Source organism: Bufo bufo, chromosome 2, assembly GCF_905171765.1.
Source record: "Bufo bufo chromosome 2, aBufBuf1.1, whole genome shotgun sequence".
NCBI lineage: Eukaryota > Metazoa > Chordata > Amphibia > Anura > Bufonidae > Bufo > Bufo bufo.
The window spans coordinates 166,173,730-166,189,212 of NC_053390.1; positions in this window are offsets into that span (position 1 = coordinate 166,173,730).

The window sequence follows — 15,483 nt, forward strand, 5'->3', positions numbered from 1 at the left end:
TAGTTCCCGTTTTCTCCTACCTGCCAGGGTGGCGCTAGACAGCAAGAACATTGTTTGTGAGATTTTTGTAGGTAGTGGAGCAGCTGTCAATCTAATTGATAATCAATTTGCAACAACGCATGGTTTCCAGGTATGCACTTTGGAAAAGTATATACCTGTTTTTGCTATCGATTCCGCTCCACTTTCTCAAAGATCGTTAAAGGGCATAGTTCACAATATCCGTTTGACTGTGGGTGACGCTCATGTTGAGGATATGTCATGTTTAGTCTTAAGCGGATTACCTACTCCTCTAGTGTTGGGGCTACCCTGGCTCACTAAACATAACCCCACCATTGATTGGCAAGCAAGGCAAATAAATGGTTGGAGTGAGTTTTGCAGAGAGAATTGCCTCACGGCGTCTCTTTCAGAGGTTTCTACCAAGACTGTGCCATCTTTTCACTCAGAATTTTCAGATGTGTTTTCCGAGAGTGGTGTCCAGGAGTTGCCCCCTCACCGGGAGTACGACTGCCCTATTAATATCATCCCAGGCGCCAAGCTGCCAAAATCACGACTATACAATCTCTCCCAACCTGAAAGGGTCGCTTTGCATACTTATATCTCTGAGAGCCTGAGAAAGGGACACATCCGACCCTCGAAGTCACCTGTTGCCGCTGTCTTTTTTTTTTAAGCAAAAAGATGGTTCTTTAAGACCTTGTCTGGATTTCATGGAGCTGAACCGTATCACAATTCGTGATCCATATCCGCTTCCTCTGATAGCGGACCTGTTTAACCAGATTGTTGGGGCTAAAGTTTTTTCTAAGTTGGATTTAAGAGGGGCATACAACCTAGTCAGGGTCAGGGAAGGGGACGAATGGAAGACGGCCTTCAATACCCCTGAGGGTCATTTCGAGAATTTGGTTATGCCCTTTGGTTTGATGAATGCTCCGGCCGTCTTCCAACATTTTGTGAACAGCATTTTTTATCAATTAATGGGGAAATTTGTACTGGTGTATATAGATGACATTTAGATTTTTTCTCCTGATTTCAAGACTCATCGGGACCACCTATGTCAGGTCTTGCTGATTCTGCGGGAGAATAAATTGTACGCTAAACTGGAAAAATGTGTGTTTGCGGTTTCGGAGATAAAATTTCTTGGTTTTCTTCTCTCCGCTTCTGGTTTTCGGATGGACCCTGAGAAGGTCCGCGCTGTGCTTGATTGGGAGCTTCCTGAGAATCAGAAGGCGCTGATGCGGTTTTTGGGTTTTGCCAATTATTACAGAAAGTTCATTTTGAATTATTCCTCTGTTGTTAAGCCACTCACTGATATGACTAAAAAGGGGGTGGATTTTTCCTCTTGGTCGGTAGATGCGCTTAAAGCCTTTTCTAGTATTAAAGAGAGTTTTGCTTCCGCTCCCATTTTGGTACAACCTGATGGCTCTCTACCTTTTATTGTTGAGGTGGATGCTTCTGAGGTGGGTGTGGGTGCGGTCCTATCTCAGGGTCCTTCTCCTGCCAAATGGCGAGCGTGTGCCTTTTTCACAAGGAAACTCTCCTCTGCAGAGAGAAATTACGATGTGGGAGATAGAGAGTTGTTGGCCATCAAATTAGCTTTTGAGGAATGGCGCCATTGGTTAGAGGGAGCCAGACACCCTATTACTGTGTTTCCGACCATAAGAATGTGGCCTACTTGGAATCGGCCAAGCGTCTGAACCCGAGACAGGCCAGATGGTCTTTGTTCTTTTCTAGGTTTAATTTTGTTGTTACGTTCCGCCCTGGGGTTAAAAATGTGAAGGCGGATGCCTTGTCACGTTGTTTTCCGGGAGGGGGGAACTTTGAAGACCCGGGTCCCATTTTGGCTGAAGGGGTGGTCGTCTCTGCTCTTTATCCTGATTTGGAGGCAGAGGTTCAGGCAGCCCAGGCAGAGGCTCCTTATTTTTGTCCTCCTGGGAGGTTGTTTGTGCCTCTCGCTTTACGACACAAGGTTTTTAAGGAGCACCACGATACTGTCCTTGCTGGGCACCCGGGGAGTAGAGCCACAGTGGATCTCATTGCTCGGAGATTCTGGTGGCCGGCTCTTTGTAAGACGGTTGAGGGTTTTATGGCAGCCTGCAAGACCTGCGCTCGTGCCAAGGTCCCTCATTCACGGCCATCGGGTTCTCTCGCATCTGTCCATGGACTTCATTACGGACCTGCCTCGTTCCTCGGGGAAGACTGTGATTCTGGTGGTAGTGGACCGTTTTATCAAAATGGCACATTTCATTCCCTTTCCTGGGTTACCCAATGCTAAGACATTGGCACAAGCGTTTGTTGATCATATTGTTAAATTGCATGGCATTCCTTCAGACATCGTTTCTGATAGGGGCATCTCTTCTGCTTTTCACCTGCAGTCGAATGGTCAGACCGAACGCGTCAATCAGAATCTGGATACATATCTGCGTTGTTTTGTGGCGGAGAATCAGGAGGATTGGTATTCTTTTTTGTCCCTTGCTGAGTTTGCTTTAAATAACTGTCTCCAGGAGTCCTTTGATAAGTCACCATTTTTTGGTGCATATGGGTTTCATCCGCAGTTTGGGACATTCTCTGGAGAGGGGTCTTCTGGTTTACCTGATGAGGAGAGATTTTCCTCGTCTTTGTCATTTATTTGGCAAAAGATTCAGGGTAATCTGAAGAGGATGAGTGAGAGATATAAGCGTGTGGCGGATAAGAGACGTGTGCCTGATCCGGACCTGAATGTGGGTGATCTGGTGTGGTTGTCTACAAAGAATATCAAACTGAAGGTTCCCTCCTGGAAGTTGGGTCCTAAGTTTATTGGGCCTTACAAGATCTTGTCCGTCATCAATCCCGTTGCCTTCCGTCTTGATCTTACTCACACTTGGAAGATCCATAATGTTTTTCACAAGTCCCTATTAAAACCTTATGTCCAACCCACTGTACCCTCCTCTTTGCCTCCTCCTCCGATTATTGTTTATGGTAATCTTGAATTTCAGGTCTCTATAATTGTGGATTCTCGCATTATCCACGGTTCTCTTCAGTACCTCGTTCATTTGGAGGGTTATGGTCCTGAGGAGAGGATGTGGGTCCCAGTGGCGGACATTAAGGCCACTCATCTCATCAGGGCTTTCCATAGGTCTCATCCTGAGAAGGTAAGCTCTGAGTGTCCGGAGTCCACCCGTAGAGGGAGGGGTACTGTCACCGCCAGTTCTGTGAGAAGGTCTGGCAGATGTTCTTCTCTACCTCTTGTATGATGTTCTTGGTTTTTGGTTTCACTTTCTCATCTCCTTCTGCCAGGTGTCACTTATTTACACTAATCGTCTTCCTTTATATTCCCTCCCATATTGCCTCATTTTGCGGTTTATACTACTTTCTGGATGAAGTGTTCACTGCTGGAGACTGCTTCTGCTGTTTGCTCAGAAAAGTCCTTTACTTTATTGTGTTTCCTTGCTGGCTTGATTCTAGGTGACCCTGACTCCGTCTATATTAAGTGCAGGGAGCCGGTGGTCGTGTCCCCTTACTATTATAGGGTTTTCAGGTGTCACACAGAATTAGGTACGTGGGCATGCAATCGTCTACCATCGAGACCCTTGCATGTGCATAGCAGTCAGGGAGAGCTCTTAGGGTTTTATAGGGGCTCACCTATATGCTCCTTAGTTTGGGATCAGGCCATTCGCTCGTTTATTCATAAATTCCAGCTATCTGCAAACTTCACCTGTGACAATGGGTGGATGTGGCCGTGTAGGCTCACGTGGCGGTCTAGGTGGAAGCGGCGGCGAAGGAGGAATAGGTAGCCAACACAGATGTGTGTTATTTTGCATTTTTACATAGGGGTATCCCCCAAAATATTGGGACATATAAAAAAAAAAAAGGAATAAGTGCACTTCAGTACAAGAATGGATGGTTGAGGCTGTTAGAACTGTCTATTCTGCACAAGGTACAGACAACTCCTGAGGGATCCAAGCCTGGTTCATTTTAATGAACGTGAGCTTGTCCACGTTGGCTGTGTCTGTGTTGGCGGCTGCGTCTGTCTGTTATGATGCCTCCTGCCGTGCTAAATACACGTTCAGAGAGTACACTGGCTGCAGGGCAGGCCAGCACCTCCAAGGCATACAGGGCAAGCTTTGGCCATGTGGACAATTTGGAGACCCAGAAGTTGAATGGGGCAGAACCAACAGTCAGTACGTGTAGGCATGTGCACAGGTACTGTTCCACCATGTTGTTCAAATGCTGCCTCCTGCTAACATGCTCCAAATCAGCAGTTGGGGGCGGTTGTTGCGGCGAGGTGACAAAGCTTTTCCACAGGTGCTGGCGCTGACACAGCTGCGTTGGAGACCTCTTCCTCCTCCCCTGCCTCCGCCTTGTGCTTCCACTTGTCCCCCGGCGTCAGTTGGGTATGCTCTCAGAAGCGCGTCTACCAGCGTGTGCCTGTAGTCGCGCATATTCCGATCACGCTCCAGTGGGGGAATTAAGGACGGCACATTGTCTTTGTAACAGTTATCCAGCAGGGTGGCCACCCAGTAGTCAGCACACATTAAAATGTGGGCAACTCTGTTGTCATTGCGCAGGCACTGCAGCATGTAGTCGCTCATGTGTGCCAGGCTGCCCAGAGGTAAGGACAAGCTGTCCTCTGTGGGAGGCGTATTGTCTGCGTCCTCCGTATCCCCCCAGCCACGCACCAGTGATGGGCCCGAGCTGCGTTGGATGCCACCCCACTTTGAACATGCTTCATCCCCATCCTCCTCCTCCTCGTCCTCCAGTAGTGGGCCCTGGCTGGCCAAATTTGTACTTGGCCTCTGCTGTAGCAAAAATCCTCTTTCTGAGCCACTTCTAAAAGACTGGCCTGAAAGTGTTAGAGATGACCCATCTTCCTCCTCCTCGTCCTGGGCCACATCCTCTTCCATCATCGCCCTAAGTGTTTTCTCAAGGAGACATAGAAGTGGTATTGTAACGCTGATAACGGTGTCATCGCCACTGGCCATGTTGGTGGAGCACTCAAAACAGCGCAACAGGGCACACAGGTCTCGCATGGAGGCCCAGTCATTGGTGGTGAAGTGGTGCTGTTCCGCAGTGCGACTTACCCATGCGTGCTGCAGCTGAAACTCCACTATGGCCTGCTGCTGCTCGCACAGTCTCTCCAGCATGTGCAAGGTGGAGTTCCACCTGGTGGGCACGATGCATAAGAGGCGGTGAGCGGGAAGGCCAAAGTTACGCTGTAGAGCAGACAGCCGAGCGGCGGCAGTATGAGAACACCGGAAGCGTGCACAGATGGCCCGCACTTTACGCAGCAGCTCTGACATGTCGGGGTAGTTGTGAATGAATTTCTGCAACAAATTCACACATGTGCCAGGCAAGGGATGTGCGTCAAACTGGCTAGTCCCAGAGCTGCAACGAGATTTCGCCCATTATCGCACACCACCAGGCCAAGCGGATCACTGGCAGCAACCACTCATCGGTCTGTTGTTCTATACCCCGCCACAACTCCTGCGCGGTGTGGGGCCTGTCCCCCAAACACATCAGTTTCAGAACGGCCTGCTGACGTTTACCCCTGGCTGTGCTGAAGTTGGTGGTGAAGGTCTGTCGCTGACCGAATGAGGAGGTGGTAGAAGAGGAGGAGGAAGCCGAGTAGGAAGAGGAGGCAACAGGAGGCAAAGAATGATGCCCTGCGATCCTTGGCGGCGGAAGGACGTGCGCCAAACAGCTCTCTGCCTGGGGCCCAGCCACCACTACATTTACCCAGTGTGCAGTTAGGGAGATATAGCGTCCCTGGCCGTGCTTACTAGTCCACGTATCTGTGGTTAGGTGGACCTTGCCACAGATGGCGTTGCGCAGTGCACACTTGATTTTATCCGATACTTGGTTGTGCAGGGAGGGCACGGCTCTCCTGGAGAAGTAGTGGTGGCTTGGAACGACGTACTGTGGGACAGAAAGCGACATGAGGAGTTTGAAGCTGTCCGTCTCCACCAGCCTGAATGACAGCATTTCAAAGGCCAGTAGTTTAGAAATGCTGGCATTCAGGGCCAGGGATCGAGGGTGGCTATGTGGGAATTTACGCTTTCTATCAAAGGTTTGTGAGATGGAGAGCTGAACGCTTCCGTGTGACATGGTGGAGATGCTTGGTGATGGAGGTGGTGTTGTTGGTGGCACATCCTCTGTTTGCTGGGCGGCAGGTGCCAAGGTTCGTCCAGAGGCGGAGGAAGAGGCCGAGGCAGCAGCAGAAGAGGGGGCAGGAGGTGCCTGAGCCCTTTCTTGGTTTTGAAGGTGCTTACTCCACTGCAGCCTGTGTCTCGCATGTAGATGCCTGGTCATGCAGGTTGTGCTAAGGTTCAGAACGTTAATGCCTCACTTCAGGCTCTGATGGCACAGCGTGCAAACCACTCGGGTCTTGTCGTCAGCACATTGTGTGAAGAAGTGCCATGCCAGGGAACTCCTTGAAGCTGCCTTTGGTGTGCTCGGTCCCTGGTGACGGTGGCCAGTAGCAGGCAAACTGTTTTGGCGACGGCTGCTCTGCTTTTGCACCCTGCTCCAGCTTTTGCTACGCTGTTGGCTCGGTCTCACCACTGCCTCTTCCTCCGAACTCTCAAAGTCAGTGGCACGACCTTTATTCCATGTGGGGTTTAGGACCTCATCGTCCCCTGCATCGTCTTCCACCCAGTCTTCCTCCCTGACCTCCTTTTCGGTCTGTACACTGCAGAAAGACGCAGCAGTTGGCACCTGTGTTTCGTCATCATCAGAGACGTGCTGAGGTGGTATTTCCATGTCCTCATCAGGAAACATAAGTGGTTGTGCGTCAGTGCATTCTATGTCTTCCACCCCTGGGGAAGGGCTAGGTGGATGCCCTAGGGAAACCCTGCCAGCAGAGTCTTCAAACAGCATAAGAGACTGCTGCATGACTTGAGGCTCAGACAGGTTCCCCGATATGCACGGGGGTGATGTGACAGACTGATGGGCATGGGTTTCAGGCGCCACCTGTGCGCTTTCTGCAGAAGACTGGGTGGGAAATAATGTGAACGTGCTGGATCCACTGTCGGACACCCAATTGACTAGCGCCTGTACTTGCTCAGGCCTTACCATCCTTAGAACGGCATTAGGCCCAACCAAATATCGCTGTAGATTATGGCGGCTACTGGGACCTGAGGTAGTAGGTTCAGTAGGACGTGTAGCTGTGGCTGAACGGCCACGTCCTCTCCCTGCACCAGAGGCTTCACCAACACCACCACCACGACCATGACCGCGTCCCTTATTAGATGTTTGTCTCATAGTTAGCGTTCACAAAGCAAAGTAAAAAGTGGTTAAGTCTGTTAAAAATAATTAACCGCCAATAAAAACCCTGATGTAGGGTATTGCACTCAATATTTTTTTTTTTAACTCTATATGACAGCGGTATTTCTGGCCTAAATTTCACAGAAACTTATCTAATCCAAGATGTGCAGTATATCAGAGGGTTTTTTCACCCCAGTAAGCACAAAGCCGTATTTCTGGCCTAAATGTGACACTCAGTTATGCTCGTCTAATCCCAGATGTGCAGTATATCAGAGGGTTTTTTCACCCCAGTAAGCAGAAAGCCGTATTTCTGGCCTAAATGTGACACTCACTTATGCACGTCTAATCTCAGATGTGCAGTATATCAGAGGGTTTTTATAACCTAAGTAACCAAAAAGCTGTATTTCTGGCCTAAATGTGACAATCACTTATGCACGTCTAATCCCAGATGTGCACTATATGAAACAGATGTATTTTTTTTCACCCCAGTAACCAAAAAGCTGTATTTCCGGCCTAAATGTGACACTCACTTATGCACGTCTAATCCCAGATGTGCACTATATGAAACAGATGTCTCTTTTTCACCCCAGTAAGCAAAAAGCCGTATTTCTGGCCTAAATGTGACACTCACTTATGCATGTCTAATCCCAGATGTGCAGTATATAAAACAGATGTATTTTTTCACAACAGTAAGCACAAAGCCGTATTTCTGGCCTAAATGTGACACTCACTTATGCACGTCTAATCCCAGATGTGCAGTATATCAGAGGGTTTTTTAACCCCAGTAAGCACAAAGCCGTATTTCTGGCCAAAATGTGACACTCACTTATGCATGCCTAATCCCAGATGTGCAGTATATCAGAGGGTTTTTTCACCCCGGTAAGCACAAAGCCGTATTTCTGGCCTAAATGTGACACTCACTTATGCACGTCTAATCCCAGATGTGCAGTATATCAGAGGGTTTTTTCACCCCAGTAAGCACTAAGCCGTATTTCTGGCCTAAATGTGATACTCACTTATGCATGTCTAATCCCAGATGTGCAGTATATTAGAGGGTTTTTTCACCCCAGTAAGCACAAAGCCATATTTCTGGCCTAAATGTGACACTCACTTATGCATGTCTAATCCCAGATGTGCACTATATGAAACAGATGTATTTTTTCACCCCAGTAAGCAAAAAGCTGTATTTCTGGACTTGCAGACATGCAGATAGCCTGTGCTGGTGCACTATCATTGCATAAAATGGCTGCCGATTATGTATTGATATTGACTAACTGAAGGAAAAAAAGTTTGTTTTCAGTAGTAATAGGCTCAGGGCAGCCTTAAAAAAATTTGTGCACTGCACCCAGAAAAAACACATTTGCTGTAGATAGTTGAGTAAAGAAGCAGTTCTGAATTTTCATAAGATTTCTCCCTGATCTCTCCCTCACAGCAGCTGCAGCCTCTCCCTACACTAATCCGAGCAGAGTGACGGGCGGTGCTACATGACTCCAGCTTAAATAGAGGCTGGGTCACATGCTGCAGTTGGCCAATCATAGCCATGCCAATAGTAGGCATGGCTGTGATGGCCTTTTGGGGCAAGTAGTATGACGCTTATTGATTGGCTGCTTTGCAGCCTTTCAAAAAGCGCCATAAAAATCGCCGAACACCGAACCCAAACCCAAACTTTTACGTAAATGTTCGGGTCCGGGTGCCGAAAACCCTAAAGTTCGTTACGAACATGAATTTTACAGTTCGGGTTCGCTCAACTCTACTTTTAAACCTTTGCCCCTCTAATGTAAAACTATGTCCTCTTGTAGCAGTTTTTCTTCTTTTAAATATTCTCTCCTCTTTTACTGTGTTGATTCCCTTTATGTATTTAAAAGTTTCTATCATATCCCCTATGTCTCGTCTTTCTTCCAAGCTATACATGTTAAGGTCCTTTAACCTTTCCTGGTAAGTTTTATCCTGTAATCCATGTACTAGTTTAGTAGCTCTTCTCTGAACTCTCTCCAAAGTATCAATATCCTTCTGGAGATATGGTCTCCAGTACTGCGCACAATACTCCAAATGAGGTCTCACTAGTGCTCTGTAGAGCAGCATGAGCACCTCCCTCTTTCTATACACCCAATAATTCTGCTAGCATTTCCTGCTGCTCTATGATATTATCTGCCTACCTTTAAGTCTTCTAAAATAATGACCCCTAAATCCCTTTCCTCAGATACTGAGGTTAGGACTGTATCACTGATTTTATATTCTGCTCTTGGGTTTTTACACCCCAGGTGCATTATCTTCCACTTATCAACATAAAATTTTAGTTGCCAGATTTTTGACCATTCCTCTAGTTTTCCTAAATCCTTTTCCATTTGGTGTTTCCCTCCAGGAACATCAACCCTGTTACAAATCTTTGTGTCATCAGCAAAAAGACACACCTTACCATCGAGGCCTGCAATTTCGCTGATAAAGATATTAAACAATATGTGTCCCAGAACAGATCCCTGAGGTACCCCACTGGTAACAAGACCATAGTCTGAATATACTCCAATGACTACAACCCTCTGTTAGTAAGGAAAGACCGGCACTCACTGTAGCTTGAAGAAAAGGAAATCTTTATTGTCACATATAATCCGTGACGAGTTGCGACTCACATCTGGAGCCTTCCTCAGACGTATAGGATATGGTACAAACAGAAATAAGCACACAGCATTTAAATAGCCTGCCAAGGCGGAAATGACATCACATTACCATGGTGACGATATCAACAAAACAATTAAACAATTAAGATGTAGCAGGTGAAGAAAATGAAGAAAGGATCCCAGCCGCAATCAATTGACAATTCAAATAGAAAGTATTCCATAATAGCAGTGATAGGGTTAAATGAAGTTTCAAAATAATGATGCCGCTGGGATGTCTTCAAGTTTTCTAAAAGTAAAAAGAAAACAAGTTATTTGATACATTGGTTTGCAACAATGGTACATGTTATTCAATACAAAAGGGTTATACAACAAAAAATATATATATATATATCTCACGGGAACTGGAGATTCACAAAAAGCTGTGGAGGTCGTACTCGCGGTTCAAGCCCTTGGGTTCCAATGTTTGCAAAGTGTGAATCCAATAGGACTCACGCTTTTTCAACATCTTAACCCTGTCACCACCTCTACGGGGTTGTGAAACATGTTCTATTATCTGGAACCGCAGTTGCGAAATATTGTGGTTACAACGTTCAAAGTGGTGCGGTATAGGTAGAAGCAGGTTCTTTTTCCGTATGGTAGATTTATGTTTGGAAAAACGATCCTTCATGCGCATCGAGGTCTCGCCTACATATAATAAGCCACATGGGCACTTTAGTAAATAAACAATAAAGTTGCTATTGCAAGTGTAGAAACCCTTGATGGGAAATTGTTTTCCTGTATGTGGGTGTGAGAAAGACTCACCTTTAATCACGCTGGAACAGTGTATGCAGCCTAAACAGGGGAAAGTGCCATTTTTAGGCGTAGATAAAGTCATTTGTCGTTGTATCTTGTGAACACTGCCAATATCAGCCCGCACCACCATATCACGTATATTTTTGTTCCGTTTATAACAGATCAACGGACGATTCTGGAATTCCTCAACTGAGGGATAAGCCCTAGATAATATATTCCAATGGTGATTAATAATTAATCTGCATTTGTGGATCCAAGGGTGGAATTTTGAAACAAAAGGGATGCAGGATTTTTTAATGGTTTTATCAACTGTAGGAAGGGCCTTATTCCTCTCCTGATTAAGTAAAGAAATGGGGTAACCGCGATGTCTAAACCTATCGCTCATCTCGCTGAGGCGTATATTTGTCTTCGAACCATGACATATATGTGTTTGCGTACGGCGGTGCGGCATTGGAACCCATCGCGGTCCCACAGCATTGTTTGTAAAATGTATCTTGGAAAAGAAAATAGTTCTCATGTAGAATAATTTCTAGTAAATCCAGAAAAAAAGATTTTTCACGTATATTGTAAGTAGAGAGGGATAATAGCCAATCAACCGCACGTATACCCTTAGAATGAATAATAGAGGTATATAGCGAACATACGTCAAAAGTTACCAGCAAATCGTCATCCTGTAATGCCAGTGTCATAATTTGTTTAAAAAAATCCTGAGTATCAAGGAGGAAAGAAGGCATGATTTTAGTCAGGGGTGTCAAAACCTTATCAAGCAGAATAGCTGGGGGGGACAGAATAGAGTCGGTCAAAGCAACAATTGGTCGACCAGGGGGCTGATTAAGGGACTTATGTATCTCAGTTGAGGAATTCCAGAATCGTCCGTTGATCTGTTATAAACGGAACAAAAATATACGTGATATGGTGGTGCGGGCTGATATTGGCAGTGTTCACAAGATACAACGACAAATGACTTTATCTACACCTAAAAATGGCACTTTCCCCTGTTTAGGCTGCATACACTGTTCCAGCGTGATTAAAGGTGAGTCTTTCTCACACCCACATACAGGAAAACAATTTCCCATCAAGGGTTTCTACACTTGCAATAGCAACTTTATTGTTTATTTACTAAAGTGCCCATGTGGCTTATTATATGTAGGCGAGACCTCGATGCGCATGAAGGATCGTTTTTCCAAACATAAATCTACCATACGGAAAAAGAACCTGCTTCTACCTATACCGCACCACTTTGAACGTTGTAACCACAATATTTCGCAACTGCGGTTCCAGATAATAGAACATGTTTCACAACCCCGTAGAGGTGGTGACAGGGTTAAGATGTTGAAAAAGCGTGAGTCCTATTGGATTCACACTTTGCAAACATTGGAACCCAAGGGCTTGAACCGCGAGTACGACCTCCACAGCTTTTTGTGAATCTCCAGTTCCCGTGAGATATATATATATATATTTTTTGTTGTATAACCCTTTTGTATTGAATAACATGTACCATTGTTGCAAACCAATGTATCAAATAACTTGTTTTCTTTTTACTTTTAGAAAACTTGAAGACATCCCAGCGGCATCATTATTTTGAAACTTCATTTAACCCTATCACTGCTATTATGGAATACTTTCTATTTGAATTGTCAATTGATTGCGGCTGGGATCCTTTCTTCATTTTCTTCACCTGCTACATCTTAATTGTTTAATTGTTTTGTTGATATCGTCACCATGGTAATGTGATGTCATTTCCGCCTTGGCAGGCTATTTAAATGCCGTGTACTTATTTCTGTTTGTACCATATCCTATACGTCTGAGGAAGGCTCCAGATGTGAGTCGCAACGCGTCACGGATTATATGTGACAATAAAGATTTCCTTTTCTTCAAGCTACAGTGAGTGCCGGTCTTTCCTTACTATATTTATGAGATCGTGATCTCGGACGCGAGCACCACGCCATTGGTTACGGAGTGCCGGCTGATCATCATTTTCATCATACAACCCTCTGTTGTCTGTCCCTCAGCCACTGCCTAATCCATTCAATGATATGGGAATCCAAGCTTAAAGAGCCTAATGCGACCTGCCAGAAGCTCCATTTTTGTCCAAATAACATTCTTCCAGAAGCTTTGTGGCTTGTCAATATTCATTTTAGGAAATTCCAGTCTCACTTCCTTATTATTTGCTTTCAGCAGTGGTTTCCTCATCGGTCATCCTCCATTAAGTCCACTTTGGCTAAGACAGCGAAGGATGGTGCGATCTGCTACTGATTTACCTTGACCTTGGAATTGACTTCTAATCTCTTTGGAAGTTGTTCTGGGTCCTTTGGTTACCGATTTACCAATTTTCCTCTTGCAGCCATGTCCAAGGAAGTTGCTACAGTCCCATAGACTTTAAAAGGGTTGTTTCACTTCAACACATGGCAGTTATCATGTAGAGAGAATTAATACAAGGCACTTACTAATGTATTGTGATTGTCCATATTGCTTCCTTTGCTGGCTTGAGTAATTTTTCCATCACATTATACACTGTTCGTTCCCAGGGGTTACGACCACCACCAATCCAGCAGTGGTGGCCGTGCTTGCACACTATAGAAAAAAAAAACTGGGCTCCTCAAATCTGCATTGCAGCCATGACCATAACCCCTGGAAACGAACAGTGTATAATCCGATGGAAAGATGAAACAAGCCAGCGAAGGAGGCAATATAGACAATAACAATACGTTAGTAAGTGCCTTGTATTAACTTTCTCAACATGATCAATAACATTTGCTTGCAAATGTAGTAACAAGTAGTGTTGAGCGCGAATATTCGAATATCAATTTTTTTTTGCGAATATCGGCACTTCGATAATTCGCGAATATTTCGAATATAGTGCTATAAAGTCGATATTTCGAATATTCTTTTTTTATTTAATTTATTTTTTTATATTTTTTTCTTTCCCACTTCCCAAAAGTAGTTCTTACCTGTCCTTAGGATTCCTGGCTTCCTGGATGCTCCAGTCAGTGCCCGTTGCCGCTTCTGACGACTTCCGTGCTCATGGAGCGTCCCCATCACCATGGGAACGTCTCCATACTAGAATGTACTGTCGGATTTGAGAATTACGTTGAAATCGCAATTCGATTAATTCAAGTTATAATAATCGAATTTCGATTTCAACTTAGCACTGCTATGTTCCATATTCGTTAATTCTAGCCTAATATGGAATATAACAGTGCTAAGTTGAAATCGCAATTCGATTATTATAACTTGAATTAATCGAATTGCTATTTCAACTTGGACCTGGTTTACTATGGTTGGCTTGGTAGAATTAGCGAATATGACGAATGTATTCGTCATATTCCTCAAAACGAAGATAACGAAGTATTCTCCATCTTCGTTTTAGCTCCATATTCGTCAACTTCGCTAATTCTAGCAATCAAATGGGAAAGTTGAGTATAGAGACAGCTATGTTTAATTCGCTATGCGATTATATTACTTTGCTTTTTTTAAAAAAAAAAAAATAGTTAAATACTTGATTATTATAATGATTCTATTTATAAAAAAAAAAAGCAAAGTAATATAATCGCATAGCGAATTAAACACAGCTGTCTCTGTCACGGGGTTCCGAAGGTGCACTCGGTCCCCCATTGCCCGCAGAACTGTTGCTTAGCTTTTGGAATGAGGTTCTGTGTTTGACCTCATTCCCAGGGCGGCTTTACCAGCTGGGTGGCTCCTTGCTCCTAAGTCTGCCTTGAGCGCCGAGCTATCACTCGGTGCTCGACTGGTTGGTCTGTCGGTCATGTGACGCTGGCCACATCACATTACCCTCACTCCCCACTATAAATACAGGCAGCCTGCTGGCTACAGGTTGCCTGTTAATTTCTAGGTTCCTGGTATTTGTTGGACTGCTGAATACTTACCTGATCCTGTTCCTTGACCATCCTTTTGCCTGATCCTCCTGTACTGCGCATCCGTCCTGGTATTGTGACCTCGGCTCCCACCTGACTACTCTCTTAGGACTCCTCTTGTACTTCTCTGCTCTCCTGGTATTTATGACCCCGGCTTCTCCTGACAATTCTCTGCTTGCTCCATTTGTACTTTGCAGCTTTCCTGGTATTGACTCGGTCCGTTCACGTCCTGTTGTTTGTCTGTCTGTCATCCCTGCACTTACTCCAAGTTAGGGATTGCCGTCCAGTTGTCCCCTGTCATTAGGACTCGCGAGGCAAGTAGGCAGGGCCAGGGGTAAGGGTGGAGCGCAGTGGTCACTTCCCTTCCCCCTGTGTGTGTGTGTACGCGACCGTTACAGATTAACAGGCCCAATAACCACTGTATTATGAATCCTCTGGTGACCCTGACTGACTATGTCTCTAATCTGACGCAGATGGTGCAGGAGTTAGGGGAAAAACTCAGCAACTTTTGAGTTAGGGCAAGGCTCTTCCACTCCTCAGGCCTCTAGTCCGCATTTTGAGCCCCAGATTAAGCTCCCAGAGACCTTTTCTGGAGACCGGAAGAAGTTTCTCTCTTTTAAGGAGAGTTGTAAACTTTACTTCCGTTTGCGCCCCGTGTCCTCTGGCCCCGAGAGTCAACGCGTGGGCATTATCATTTCCCGATTACAGGGTGATCCCCAGGACTGGGCGTTCTCTTTACCTGCTGGCGCCAGTTGTTTATATTCTGTGGAGGGGTTCTTTCAGGCCCTAGGTACCCTCTATGATGAACCAGACAGGGCTCTAGTAGCCGAGACGGCTCTAAAGGCACTGGTTCAGGGCAATTTACCAGCGGAGGATTATTGCACCCAATTCAGAAGGTGGTGTGTCCCCTCAGGATGGAACGAACCAGCCCTGAAGAGTCAGTTCAGGTCAGGTCTGTCTGATAAATT